This window comes from Nyctereutes procyonoides, unplaced genomic scaffold (genome assembly GCF_905146905.1).
Source record: "Nyctereutes procyonoides isolate TBG_1078 unplaced genomic scaffold, NYPRO_anot_genome, whole genome shotgun sequence".
NCBI lineage: Eukaryota > Metazoa > Chordata > Mammalia > Carnivora > Canidae > Nyctereutes > Nyctereutes procyonoides.
Window position 1 is genome coordinate 10783010 of NW_026575035.1, and position 15199 is coordinate 10798208.

Genomic DNA, 15199 nt, shown 5'->3' on the forward strand with positions numbered 1-15199 from the left:
TTCCAATATGTAGCCCACTGCAAAGTGTAAATAAGATGATCAGTGAATGGTGGTGAACTCTTGACTAACAGTCTAATTAAGATGGTGATTGAGTCAAGATGGCTTAAATACTCATGACAATAATGGGAAGAAGTTATTCTGAGTTAATTCATAATGAATATCCTTATTTTAAAAATCCTACTCAGATGCTTATCTGATTGAAAAATAATAATTGCACTGTTATTAATAAACCAATACTTTTGTACTGCATTTATTGTTGCAAACCCCTATCCAAAAATTTGTCTACAGAAAACATTAATTTTGAAAAAGCTACTGAAAGAAAAATGGCAAATTATTGAACGGATAAAATCTAAAAACCCATCCCCCACATGGGACAATCTCCCCCCCCACCCCAATTTATTGAGATTCAGCTATATTGTGAATGAACCATGAATCAAGGATCCATGTCAAGGAGCAGAAAAAGATAAAAGAGCCCATCAAAAAAAGTTCCCTGGCAAGTGGGAGGGAGGGTATGAGGTTAGGAGCCCTGGTAAGGAAGGAAATGTTGTTCTGATCCTAGTTGCCATTTTTGTCAATGATTCGAACATTGAAGGTTGGTAGATTCAGGATAAAACATTTCTGGAGCTATTTCCTAAGAAGTTCCACTGCCCTCTTACAAGAGATAGTTGGTACGTAGTATTGGTCCAGAATGCTGAGAGTCAGGAAGGCACAATAGCCAGGGGTTCCAAAGGATCCTTGGCCAGTACTGCCAGGTAGCCCATGTAGTAGAGTGCTGGACCCTCATGTTCATCATAGCTGGCCAGGAGGAGATTGACATGATATGGGGTCTGACTCCAAAGACAGTCAGGTTTTGGCATGTGACATTAGCTGCTGCTAAGGGAGACCATTCATAACTATTTTGCATCTTATGAAGTTGCACATTTTGCTGAATATATTCTGCAAACTGTACAGGTGTCTCCAGCCTCACCGACGCATAGGAGTAAGATTTCTTCACTCCTCTTAAACATCTTGTCATGATTGTCCTTTATCTGGACAATACTGCTAGTGGCCACCTGGTTGGAGGTGAGAAGGACTTAATCGGAGACTCGGATGAGGTATTCTATAATGAAGGACAGAGTGTGGGACCCACCAGCTTCTTGGCCTCACAAGTGAGATATGACAAAGGACACTATTATGCTCAGGAAGAGGAATAACATTTATTTTTTTCAGATGTTAATGCATTCCTGTACCTAGAAGTAATAGATTTGTGCATATCGTGGCTCTTGTCTGCTCAAGGCTTAGCTATGCACCATGCTTTGCTTGGCATTCCTGCTCTTTCAAAGGGAGGATAGATTGCAGCAGGAGAATTAGAAGCTAAGAAACTGACAACACATGTTTGTCTTTTTTTTTTTTTTAAAGATTTTATTTATTTATTCATGAGAGACAGAGAGAGAGAGAGAGAGAGAGAGAGAGAGAGAGGCAGAGACACAGGCAGAGGGAGAAGCAGGCTCCAAGCAGGGAGCCTGACGCGGAACTTGATCCTGGGACCCCTGAGACAAAGGCAGACCCTGAACCACTGAGCCACCCATGGATTCCACATGTTTATCTTTCAATGGGATTCTAATCTCTTAAAAAATAAACCTGGGTTTCATCTTTATGATAATTCTTTACATGAGCCACGGGCCAAACTTTCAATCATACATCCCTTTTTAGTTTTAATGAGACAGTGTCATGTGTTACACGGTAAAATTCAGGAGATTCTTGCTTAGCTATCAAATTTATTCTAACTGAATGATAGAAATTTATAACTGGAAACAATGTTTGTATCATTAAACTAACTTTCTTATTTTATAAATGAGTAACCAGAAATCTAAAACTATTTAATGGATGACACAGGATTATAGAGATGGAACCAAGGTCAGTGCTCTTTCCACTGTACCAAGTTGACTTTATCATGTAAGATTTATTTCCCTTTACACACGAGAAAGGCTATATTCTTTAGAAGCTGATGTCCGAATTTATTAATTATTCATATTATGATCAACATCTTACTTTCCCCTCATGTAGGCAGAGCAGTGCTACCTGAAGATGTCCATATTCTCATTCCTAGAATCTGCGATTATGTACCTTACATGGCCAAAGGTTCTTTGCAGATGAAATTAAAATTATAAACCTTAAGACACAGACTTTATTGGGTGGACTCAATGTTATCCACCAGGCTTTAAAAGTGTAAGAGGAAAAAAAATAAAATAAAAGTGTAAGAGGAGGACAGAATAGTAACTCAGAGTGATGAGATAGAATAAGAGAAAGGAAGCATTTGAATCCCCAGAAGGGTACCATTGTTGGCTTTGAAGATGAAGGGAGAAAGCCATGAGCCAAGGTATGCAGATAGTCTCTAGAATTTGTAAAGGCAAGGAAACAGATTCTCCCATAAGCCTCCAGAAAGACCAGAGTCTCGCTGAAATCTTTCAGCCTTTTAAGACATGAAGCAAAGGAACCAACCAAGTTGGTTGGTCTGGCCACCACATTTGTGGCAATTTGTTACTATAGCAATAGAAAAATAATATGTTCTTCTTTATTCATCATCTCCTTCATTTTCATAATCTCTTTATAATCCTCCTCCTCATCAATTGTCATCATTACCATTGTTGCCCACTTTTATTGAGTGTCCCTTAAATACGAAGCCCTGGGCTTAGTGTTTCAGATTCATTGTCTCTGATCTTTCAACAATCCTAGCAGGTAGACATGAACTCATCTTGACAAATAAGGTGACTGAGTCAAGCAATCTGTCATAGTCCACAAAGAAAAGTATAGGATCCTCCTGGAGAGCTACCTCTGGATGAAGAATTATTTCAACTTTGTAGATGAGTAAAACCTATAATACTGTATTATTTGTTTCCAATATAATTTCCTTATGAGGGGAAGAGACAAAAAAGATCTTTTAAATTGTTAAAGTGATTCCTAGGCAAGTGATTGTCAGCAGAGTTTAGCTGTAGAGAAAGAAAAAGTGTGTATATACAGACAAGAAATCTAAAAAATGTTTTAGCCATAGATATCCAAATGAACATAGTATTTTGGGTGATCATATTGCATTAGAGTGTACATTGTAGTAAACATTCCATCTACAAGCCTAGAGATGATTGATTATCTTATGTGATTTTGCAAGAAGCTTTGCTTCTTAGATGCAGAGATTTTCTAATGTCTTCATTAATTGATCTAGTATTAAGTTCAAATTAGCTAAGCATCACTATGTGTTTACATTATCTGAATTAATTGGCTGAAAATATGTATTCTGGTTTTCGAGTGTGAAAACAATAAAAAATATGAAGGGAATGGATGCTTATTAACTACCATTTGCTGCTGTATTCTAAATCTGCAGATTGCAGGAAGGCTTGGAGACTGCATGAGTCTGTGCTATGGCATTGTGGCACCAGGTGTAAGGTGCAAGCTGGAACCCAAGAATGCATGACAGTGTTAGTGGAGTTTTGAAAGGGGACTTGGTGAATATTCTAGAAATCAGGGAAACTGTAACAGGAAAAAAATAAAAGAAAAAAGGTTTATAGAAACACACCCACACATGCACACACCCGCACAGAGGGATAAAATAGATCTAGAAAAAATAGATCTAGAAAAAGATAGAAAAAAGACTAGAAATACTTAAAATTGAAGTGTCAGGAAAGGTACTTGTAACTTCAAAAAAAATTTTTTAAAACAAGTTTGATGTGTTAGGGTACAGAGTTTAGGATGAGGTAAGTTTAAAAACCAGAAATTTTAAGGTAGTTTTTTATGTCCCACCTCATTTTTAAAGCATTGTCCTTACTTCATATAAAAATAGCAAACCAACAGCTAACTAACATTTATGTAGCATTTATTGATAGAAAAGCTTAATTGTTTTGGCCATTAGTTGACACTGTTAGTGAACAAAAGAGCTGGGATTGGGTTTTAATTCTTCCTGATATTCAAGTCTATTTGTTTTGAACCACTACACTGCATTTTTTTTTTTAACACATGTAGAATGTATCCTTGTATCTGGTCAGGATGATTAAAGACTTTCATTTTTTTAAAAGATTTTATTTATTTATTCATGAAGAGACACACAGAGAGAGGCAGAGACATAGGGAGAGGGAGAAGCATGCTCCCTCTAGGGAGCCTGGTGCAGGATTTGATCCCAGGACCCCAGGATCATGACCTGAGCCAAAGGCAGATGCTGAACCACTGAGCTACTCAGGCGTCCCAAGACTTTCATTTTTGTTCTGAAATTCTGGGTCTGGATCCTTGAAGAACTCAAGAAGAAAAGGAGCATAGGGTCATGCTCTTGTTATCCTCAAGAAAGATGGATAAGATTCATGGTCAGATTCCTTTCTTCAGATTTCTCTTGGAAATCCAGACACCACGTTTTTCAATGTCTACATAAAATAGAAAGCAGGGTAGAGGAGACTGAGAGTTCCCACAAATATCAATTCTTTCATTTGTCTTTAGTAATAGAACATCCAATGTTAATCTGGATGCCAATATTTGTACCTTTTGGGCTTTTGTACCCTCCTTTGCTGCTAGGTTTATGTAATTTATGTGATTATGCTTGAGACAAAGAGGAAAGTTGGGTAGAACTTCTAAGAAGGCTCTTAGAAGAAGGAAGCTGGAACATTGGAAGGAATACCACATTGGTCCTTCTGCCATTACTTTTTCCTGCTGTCTGGAGCAGGCAGGATGACTAGAGTTCTAGCAGTCATTTTGTACCATGAGGATGAAAGCCAGAATTAGGATGATGGAGCAAAAGGCTAGGTGACTTCTTGGTTACACCAGTACTGGGCTTTCTATACCTGGACTTGAGAGAAATTGAGTTGATGACATTGAGACAATGCTACTTTGGGTTTTCTAAAAGAGTCAAGATAATGTAATCCCACCTGAAGACAACTGCTGTATGAATCTGAGTCCTCATAAAAGCAGACAGGATTGGACATGTAAAAGATTTATTGTGATAAAACTCAAGGTCTGTGAAGAAAAAAAGTGGGGAAGAAGCCCTGGAAAGAGAAAGGAAAAGAGCAGGGGCAAGCAGAGTCTCACTCTGCGGGGCAGTTCTACAAAGAATTTAGCCAGAACAAAGCTGTCCATCTGGGAAGGCCTGCTTCCCTCAAGCAAGTGTCTTCCTGAGTATCCCTCACAGTCACAGGTCTGCGGTGTATCCCAGTATTTGGCTTGAAATAATGAGTGCAGTGGTAGGTTCAGAGCTCAGAAACTAGGCATTTGCATCACACTTTCCACAGAAAAACTAGTTGAGGTGCATTTTCATGGCCACCAGAATTATTCAATTTTGATTATGGCTGTTTATGTACTCCTCTTCCTCAAAAATATTCTTAGAGATGGGAGTGGTGGCATACTGTCTCAAAACCTTTTAATTGGGACAACCCTAGAAACTGTGTCTTGGTGGCATCCTGTTACTAGCGTTCCTCAGTGGTTGGGGTACCTGTTGTAGGCTGAATCCATTTTGGAGGTGAGAGTGAGAAAGCACACATCTGTGGTTTCTCCCAGTTTGGAAAGTAAATGGGAACTCTTTTTTTTTTTTTTTTTTTGGAACTCTTAACATAGACTCAGCCACAGCCAGTCCGAGGCTGGATGGTGGAGAATACTGGTCTCACTCCGGTTACATCGAAGTGTGCCCAAGGCCACAATTCAGATCGACCACCAAAAGCAACATACTGCCTAAAACGTCAGATCCATGAATGCACTACAAAGGCTATAAATGGAAAATGTGCTTTTCCTATTGACTTGCTTGTATAAATAGCTTAGAGATGTTTTCCAAGCGCAAATCCCTAACACTTTAAAATTTTTACTTCACCCAGTGGAAAGAAAATACTCATTAATGGAGCCACAAACTTCAGCTTTTTGGCAGGAATTTTCAGCTCATTACATGGTAATTAATACTAATCTATATGCTAAAAAAGCAAAAAAACCCACCTTTTTTTCTTTGTTCCAATTTTTATACTGCTGTTCTGCTAGACAGCCAATAAAACTAAAACAGAATCCTCTGTGTGTGTGTGTGTGTGTGTGTGTGTGTTTTAAGAGGCTATAATGCAAATGAAAAAAATTCATGCTTAGAGTGAAGAGAGCTATACATTTTTAGGGTCTTGAAAAAAGTTTTTTTTTTTTTTTTTTTTTTTTAGGATTTTATTTATTCATAGAGAGAGAGAAAGTACAAGTAGGGGGAGGGGCACAGGGAAGTGGACAAGCAGACTCCCCGCTGAGCAGGGAACTGGATGTGGGGCTAGATCACAGGACCCTGAGATCATGACCTGAGCTGAAGTCTGACAACTAACTGAACCACCCAGGTGCCCCGTTATTATTTTTTAAATCACTAGGGTCTCTACAATACATTGCAACAACTTTAGACCCAACAACTAATAAAAATAATGCAAATAATAGCAGGAATCCAAAGTCTCTTTTTTTTTTTATTTTAATTATTTATTTATTTATGATAGTCACACACACAGAGAGAGAGAGAGGCAGAGACACAGGCAGAGGGAGAAGCAGGCTCCATGCACCGGGAGCCCGATGTGGGATTCGATCCCGGGTCTCCAGGATCGCGCCCCGGGCCAAAGGCAGGCGCCAAACCGCTGCGCCACCCAGGGATCCCCCAAAGTCTCTTTTAATTTACTTTTTAGATATGGCTTTATTTGGATTAGATTAATGAATCATGTGATCTCATTGAGATTGCATTTCATATGCTATGTGGTATCAGATATGTCAGGCTCATTGTGGAATTTAAAAGCATGGTCTCTGATGATTATTCTAAGCTACATCACACAATAAATAAAAAAAAAAGTGGCCTGTATCTTAAAAATATGAAAAATAGAATGTTTTTTTGAATGTTTTTATTTGCATTTCTGCACTCTTTTTTTTTTTTTTTTGAAATACTGTAATAGCTTGGAAGAGAGGAGAGAAAAGATACAGCTTTCATTTCCTTGAGATCTCAGGAAATAACAGTGATGAATAAAAAAATGATTAAGTAAACAAAATATAAGGATAGGAGGAGGATTGGTTGGGAAGGAAATAAGCTTTAAACATCACTATGAATGAGGTACTGGACATTGCATTTATTGTGAATTAAAATTTTGTAGATTTGAAATGATATGACATGCATATTAAAATTTTATTTTATACAACATTGAAATGGTATAAATCCTCCCAAATTAAAAATTCTTGAAAATATTGCATATCTACAAAAGTTAAGGAGTTGGTAAAATGTGTTCTTGCTATTGACATGTTTTCTGGAAACAAAAATATATTTCATCCTGTATTAAGATTATATTTGTTACTGGATAAATTTGCATTATGCAAAGTCTTCAGAAATATGTCTCTTTCAGGCATTGTGACTGTTATCCATTGGGTTTGGGGAACACCTACCTGAAACTCAGTTATGCCCAGTGAAGCTCCTCAGCCCACTGAAAGAGATGGAGGAGTACATAGATGAGTTGAGTAAGGTAAAATATGAAATGACTGAGGCATGCACAGGATGTTTCCAAAGTACAGAGAAATAGAACTATCATATAGTACAGTAACTTCACTTATGAGAATAAATCCAAAGGAAACAAAAACACTAACTCAAAAATATATCTGCACCATGTTCATAATGTTATTTACAAGAGCCAGAACATGGAAACAACCTAAGTGTCTATCAAAGGATGAATGGATAAAGAGATGTGAGATATATATCTCTTTGAGAGATGTGAGATATATATATATTATCTGTGACAACATGGATGGACCTTGGAGGTATTATGCTAAGTGAAATGTCAGACAGAGAAAAACAAATACTGTATAATTTCACTCACATGTGGAATCTGAAAAAAACAAAACAAAACAAACATAGAAAAAAAGATCAGACTCATGGTTACCAGAGATAGAGGGTGAGGGAGGGGGATTGGAGGAATGTGGTCGAAAGGAGCAAATTTCCAGTTAGAAGATAAATAAGCCAAGGAATAGAATGTACAACACGAGGACTGCAGCTAACATTGCTGTGGGATATATAGAAAAGTTGTTGAGAGATCAATTCTAGGATCCTTGGGTGGCTTAGTGGTTTAGCGCCTGCCTTTGGCCCAGGGCGCGATCCTGGAGACCAGGGATCGAGTCCCATGTCAGGCTCCCAGCATGGAGCCTGCTTCCCCCTCTGCCTGTGTCTTTGCCTCTCTCTCTCTCTCTCTCCCTCTGTGTCTTTCATGAATAAATAAATAAATAAATAAATAAATAAATAAATAAATAAAATCTTAAAAAAAAAAAAGATCAATTCTAGGGACACTTGGGTGGTTCAGTTGGTTGTGTCCAACACTTGGTTTCAACTCAGGTCATGATCTCAGGGATTATGAGATGGAGTCCTGCGTCAAGCCCTGTGCTTAGTGGGGAGTCTGCAGGAGATTTTCTCTCCCTCCAGCCCTCCCTCTGCTCTCTTTCTCTCTCAAATAATAAATAAATCATCTTTAAAAAAAAGTAAATTCTAAGAATACTCATCACAAGGAAATTTGTTTCTTTTTTTCTTTTTATTATCTCTATGAGGAGGTGGATGTTAGCTGAATCTATTGTGGTAATCACTTACTAACATATGCAAATAAAACCATCAAGCCTTAAGCTTATACAATGATATATGTTAATTATTTCTCAGTAAAACTGGAAAAAAAAAACACGGAATAGAGGAGATAGTACTAAGTCAGAGCTCAGAATCTGGGAACCATAACTATAGATATGTTATTTAAATCCTTGGGTAAGAATATGATTTCTCTAGGAATGAGAAAAGAGCTAAAGAGAGAATTTTGGGAAACTTGATCTTGAATGGAAAGAGAAGATACCGTCTTAGAAAGGAGAAGAAATCAAGAACTTGGTGATATCTCAAAAGCTAAGGGGGAAGGAATATTCCAAACAGGAGCTATTGTCTGACAATTTCAAAAGTCACAGGAAGACCAAGTAATACCAGGAGTGAAGAGCATTACCTGGTTTTTAAAATGACAGCATTGGTATTGCTATATCTCCACTTGATGGACGTACAAACATAGACAGGCTCAAAGTTTAATGATAGCTTGGTAAGTGCAGAGAGTGACAGAGGGTAGATTTAAATTTAGGACTGGGTGACAGCCCACGCTGTTCCATCTGCTACTGTCCAGTCCCATGACAAGACACAGACCTCTCTGCAGACCAGATCTGAGTCTCACTTACTCTTCCAGGTGTCACTCAGCCTACTTATTGGATGAAGCCTTCTTTAAACACAAAACCCATCCTGGGTTCCCATCTCCACTTTCTGCAGTACACACACTGCTGCACTTTGACTTTGTAAAGAGGTATGCTAGCTCTCTGAATAAGATTTTTTAATTTCTCAAAGCCAGAAAATGATATATATATTTTTCAAGATTTTATTTATTTATTCATTAGAGACACACACAGAGAGAAAGGCAGAGACATAGGCAGAAGGAGAAATAGGCTCTGAGTGGGAACCCTGATGTGAGACTTGATCCCAGGACCCCAGGATCATGACCTGAGCCAAAGGCAGAGGCCCACCCATATGCTCCAAGAATTATATTTTAAAGTGTAGCTATACCAAGCCATAGTTGTGACATAATTTCAAAATCCCTATCTTGAGATGGGATTTAGATTATAAAAAAAGAAATCTCACCCCAGGGGATTCTAAGGACTATAGAAAAGGAAAGTATATATATATATATATATATATATATATATATATATATATATATATGCAGAGGGAGAAGCAGGTTCCCTGTGGCAAGCAGATGTAGGACTTGAACCCAGGATCCCAGGATCATGACCCGAGGCAAAGGTAGATGCTCAACTACTGAGTCATCCAGGTGCCCTGGGAAGGGGGAGTTTTAGTCTCCATATGTTACCTGCAGATTAAATGTGTTTTGTATTTTCTGCTTAATGACCATTTTTACTGAATCCTTGTATTAGAAGAGCCTTCACTGTGATGGTGGTTGTAGAGTGAAACATAATCATTCCTTTAAACATTTCTTTTCGGTAAATGCTGGGAAGAAATAGCAATTGTTTCTTAAAGCCAGTGACCTGGCTTCAGTAAAAATCACTATTTATAGATGCAAATATAAGAAGTTGTTACTCACATATACTGATCCATTCAAGGTGTATTCTCTCCTCAAGGTATTTATAGTGACTTGGGCAAATATGAAGGGCTTTGAATACATTAAAGTTCCAGAAATCCTCTGCAGTTTCTTATGCAAATACTTTAGCAACTTATAACTGAATCACCAGTGATTTCCTGGAAGTGGGCTTTCTTATCCCCAAAAGCACTTATTGGTATGAATTATTACCACTACCAATTATTGTGTGATTTTAGGAGACAGGTTAGGTTTGAAGGTTCTCACAAGACATTAAAATCATTAATAAGGGAATTCTTTGATGAACTTTCGATGCAGAGTAAAACAGATGTAACCAAAATCAGCTTCAAGTTTGCAAAGAATTTCTAGAGAAAATTTCTTTTGAAGTTTATTCCTAAAGATGAAGTGGAATAGGATATAATTGTATGGACAAGTGAAAATTCAAATGTAACGGTTTTTCTTCAAGATCTTATTGCTTAGTGAAATTGGCAGGCCATAAAAAGCCTTCTGAGTGAAAATGTTTGAACGTATTATAAGCTCAGAATTATTTATTCTAGGCATCTTTATAGATGAGGAACCTGAGGCCCCAAAGCAAAGAACGTTACACTGGATCATGTAGCACAGCACTTAGCAAACCACGGAACCTCTACTCCCAAACTAGAGGTCTTGCAGTTAATTAATTTAAACCTCCATGTTCCTCAGGAGATTGGGAATTCTTCCCAGCTTGAAAGGCACCGTTTTTCCATCATCTTCGAGAAGCTCTGTTACTGAAATTGGCAAAATCACTTAGCTACTTGGACTGCCTGGGAAACACAGTGTGAATTTTGATCTTTAAACATTTACTTGGTTTCCCTGGGAAAGGGGGAAAAAGTGACTTTAGCCTTCTGTGTTAGCTGTGGGTATGAATTTAACTCCACAATATGGGGTAAAAGTTATGTCATCTTATCTTGCAATAAAATGAAACTTAATTTGTTACAAGCCTCCATCCTCTCGGGCTGGCAAGAAATTAAATATCAGTCATAATGGGATACTATTCCCCACTGGTGAGAGTTAAGTGAAGGTTTGAAGCATCTTAAGCAATGTAGGACATTCACTGAAGTTCCCTTGATTCCAACCTCCCACCTCTTTCTTGGTCCTTAAGAAGCTGTATACCAGGGTGGTTTAGAGAGCAGATATCCCAGAGCCAGACAGCTAAACCTCAAATTTCAACTATTATCTTTTTTTAAAATGATTTTTTAATTTATGTGAGAGAGAGTGAGAGCATGGGGGTGGGGGGGGGGACAGGAGCACAGGGAGAGAGAAACTCTAAGCAGACTACACGCTGAGTGTGGAGCCTGACAAGGGGATTAATCTCATGACCCTGAGATGGTAACCTGAGCCTAAAGCAAGAGTCAGACACCTAATTGACCCACCACCCAGGCGCTCCTCAGCTCACATCTTAATAGCAGTTATAATAGGTTGAAAGATGACCCTCAAAATGATATGCCCATGTCCTAATCCCCAACCCTGTGAATGTGCCCTTATTTAGAAAAAAGTCTTTACAGATCTCATTAAGTTAAAAATCTTGAGATGAGATCACCCTGCCCTAGATCCAGTGACAAGTGTCCTTAGAAGAGAAGACACAGACCGAGGAGAAGGCCATATGAAGACAGAGGCAGAGACTGAAAAGATGTGGTCACAAGCCATGGGACTCCTCTGAGTCACCAGAAACTAGAAGAGGCAAGGAGGGAGGGAGCCCAGCCTTGCCGACACCTTGATTTCATACTTCTGGAGTTGTGATGTGACTGAATTAATTTATGTTGTTTTAAACCTCCAAATTTGTGATAATTTGTTACAGCAGCCGCAGAAAACTAACACAGGGAGGTAACTGTGGGCAAGTCAATTACCTTCTCAGTGTCTGTTTCCTTATGTTTTTCACGAGAATATAGTATTAATGCTAACTTTATATGTTGTTATGAGAATAAATAAGTCAGTCAACTGCTTAGAACAATATCCCAGAATAGTTAAGAGCCCCGTGAGCATTAGTCTTGTGTAAGTTCATGCAGATCACTAATGATAAGCTCATTTTCCAACGCTGTGTGGATTCTGGAGAACCTGCTTATCTGCCTCTGCTATGCAAAACTTGAGGAAAGGATGGTTTATGGGCTCCAGGGCTCTATCACCCCGAACCCACTCTCTCTAGGTGCTCCTATAGACCTCCCCATCTGAATATGTGGGATCTTCTTTGGTAATGTGGGAGAACAAGTAGTAGGTTGGAACTACAAAATTGACATGTTCCCTTATATTCTATAAAAGCATAATGCTTATCTTTCTTTCCTGGGGCAGAAAAGTTAACATCCATCCGTGTTTTCTTACCAACTGACCATAGTGTACATTTTTAAACATTAAAAAAAAAAAAAAGTAGCTAAGGGTGCCTGCGTGGCTCAGTTGATTGAGCATCTGACTTTTGATTTCGGTTCAGGTCATGATTCAGGGTCATGGGATCGAGCCCTGTGTCAGGCTCTGCACTCAGAGCAGATTCTACTGGAAATTCTTTCTCTCCCTCTACCTCTGCCCCTCCCTTGCCTCAACAAACAAACAAACAAACAAATAAACAAATAAATAAATAAATCTTTAAAAAAACCCAACAAAGTAGCCATTTCCCTCTAAAACTTGATCACATTTTTGCTTCTGATGGAAAAGGGTGGTTTCGTTCTAATTTGTCTTGCTGTTCTGGATGGTTTATTTAAATTGTTACTTGATTGAGGGCCCTGGTTATATCAAGCATCTTTGTACACCCTGTACTATCCCTTGCACATGGTGAGCACAATCAATATGCAATAAACGATTGGCTATGAAGCTATTCAATTGTAATGCTTCTGAGCTGGAAGGCATAAAAATCTTCAGAGCTTCAAAAAGAGACTGATTTTGTTCCCTGAAACTTCAAACAGAAAGTACCCTTACCACAAACATGCACAAAATGGTTTAAAAAACTTCTCTTGACCATTTAAGTCATCACCAATCCTGCAGGACATTGATTTTACTTATTCACGTATTCCTTCTGCTTGCAATGTTCCGTGCTTCCTTGGCTACCTAGAAACCCCCCATTCAACCTTCATGTCCCAAGTCAAAGGTCATTTTTTCAATAAAGTGTTTTTGGATGTTTCTACTATTGATTCTTGTCCCCGCCATTATTACGGCGCTCGTCACATGGAATTGTAATCACTCGCACTTCTGTCTTCTAGGCTGCATTCTTGTAGAGGGTACTTTGCTGTTTTCATCTCTGTTCTACTAGGATAGACCATAGTGCTTGATGTAGACTTGCTCAGTGTTTCTTGATTGACAATTTGACTACATCAATGAATGCATAGATACGCAGGGTTCAAATGGGGTTTGCAAGGCCTGCCAATTGATCGATAGCATTATGACAGATTAGATCAGAGTTAGGGAGATGTTTTGTTTTCTGTGACTGTCTTAGCTTGGTGGACTCCACTCATTTTAGTGAAATGATTCTGCTTTGTTAGCACTGTTTGAGTTACCAACAGCTCATCTTCTCCTTGTACCTTTTCAATTGTTCTGTGACATGGTGGGATCCTCTGATTCCTCTAATTCACTTTACTGATCATTAAATTTCCATACCCTCATTCAAGCACCTTCAACTGATTCCTTATTCTTATTAAATACTGTCTAAACCTTTTTCATTGTACTGAGTACAAGAATAGAAGCAGGAGACCTCCTAAGGAGCCAAGGAAGATAATAGTGCTTTGGAGTAGGTAGTGGCAGTGGAAAGGAAGAGAAGTGGAACTCTTTGTTATATATTATAGAGGCAGGGCTAGGAGATCATGCCAAGGGATTAGGTATGAAAGAAAGAAAACAATTATGGGAAATTCCTAGGTTTTGGTCTGGGCAACTGGGAGGAAGGTGATACTATTTAATGAGCTGGGGAAGACACAAAGAGAGGTTTTAAAAATTATTTTAATGTGTGCATGTGTTGTGTGCATGCATGTGTGCATATGTGTGTTGTGAGGTTGAAAATCAAATGAATTAACTTTGGACAAATTAACTTTGCAACACATAATAAATTGGACATTAGAGATATCAGGTTGGCAAAGGAACATACCAGTTTGGATCTCAGAGGTAAATACTGAGTTTGGGATTCAATAGCACATACATGATCTTCAGTCTGGGCATGTTTGAGATCACTTGGGGAAGGAATGTGGACGGAGAGGAGACAGTCCCTGGACTAATCCCTGGATCAGTTCCAAATGCAAGTGACATTTATTATCAGTTGTTTCTAGTGTGTTTCTTTTGTATTAGTAATCACTTTCAAAACCTGAAACTTCTATTTTATAGGATTCCCAGTCTCAGAAAGTTCAAAAGAATTACACATTCCATATAATTTAGTACTGCTTATTTTGCCAAAAAAAAATTTCCGTTAAGATGTGCAGTTATTCCTTGCCATTGCTTTATGAGAGGCCTTAACTTCTTAAGAGACCTGTAATTTTCCTTTTAATTTCTGATGTGAAGAGTCTGTCAATAGATCTTAATCTGTTAATTACTGCAGCTTTATACTGGTTGCAACTTGCTAAAAAACATTTAAATTTGATGCCATTACTGGAAATGTGCTATATGTCTTTTTACACTTTCCTGTTCTCAACGCATTTATAAAAAACCAGCAACCAAAGTTTCTTATTCAGGGAGTAGCACAAATTTGATAAAACAAGGCACGATTTGGGTTTTCAACCCACTATCAATATCGCCCTAAAAGCTGGCATGGTATGGCACAGCAAACCCCAACCTTCTCAACCCCACACTGATTTCTTGTTGAGACATAAAAACTGGAGTTTATAAAAAAATTGGCTGAATACTACAATGCTCTTATACACATTTATTTGACAGAGACCCTTTTGGGAAACACACAGACACACACACACCAAAACACAACACATGCACAAATGGTTAAATGCCCTCTGTTTCCCATGCCTGTTTTCTCCCACTACTGTGTAATAAGTCCATTTACAGGACGTCTATGCAAAAGAACATAAACTTAGTCTATATCCTTGACAGCTAAGCCTACTTTGGAATGTCATCACACTCACTGACACCAGCAATGGGTAGGAGAAAAAAGAACT

General features: G+C 38.3%; 1 pseudogene; it reads right to left on the reverse strand.

Moving 5' to 3' along the window:
* Positions 1-396: 396 nt before the first annotated feature.
* Positions 397-13259, reverse strand: LOC129505232 (proteasome subunit beta type-2-like; annotated as a pseudogene).
* Between the last annotated feature and the right edge of the window lie 1940 nt (positions 13260-15199).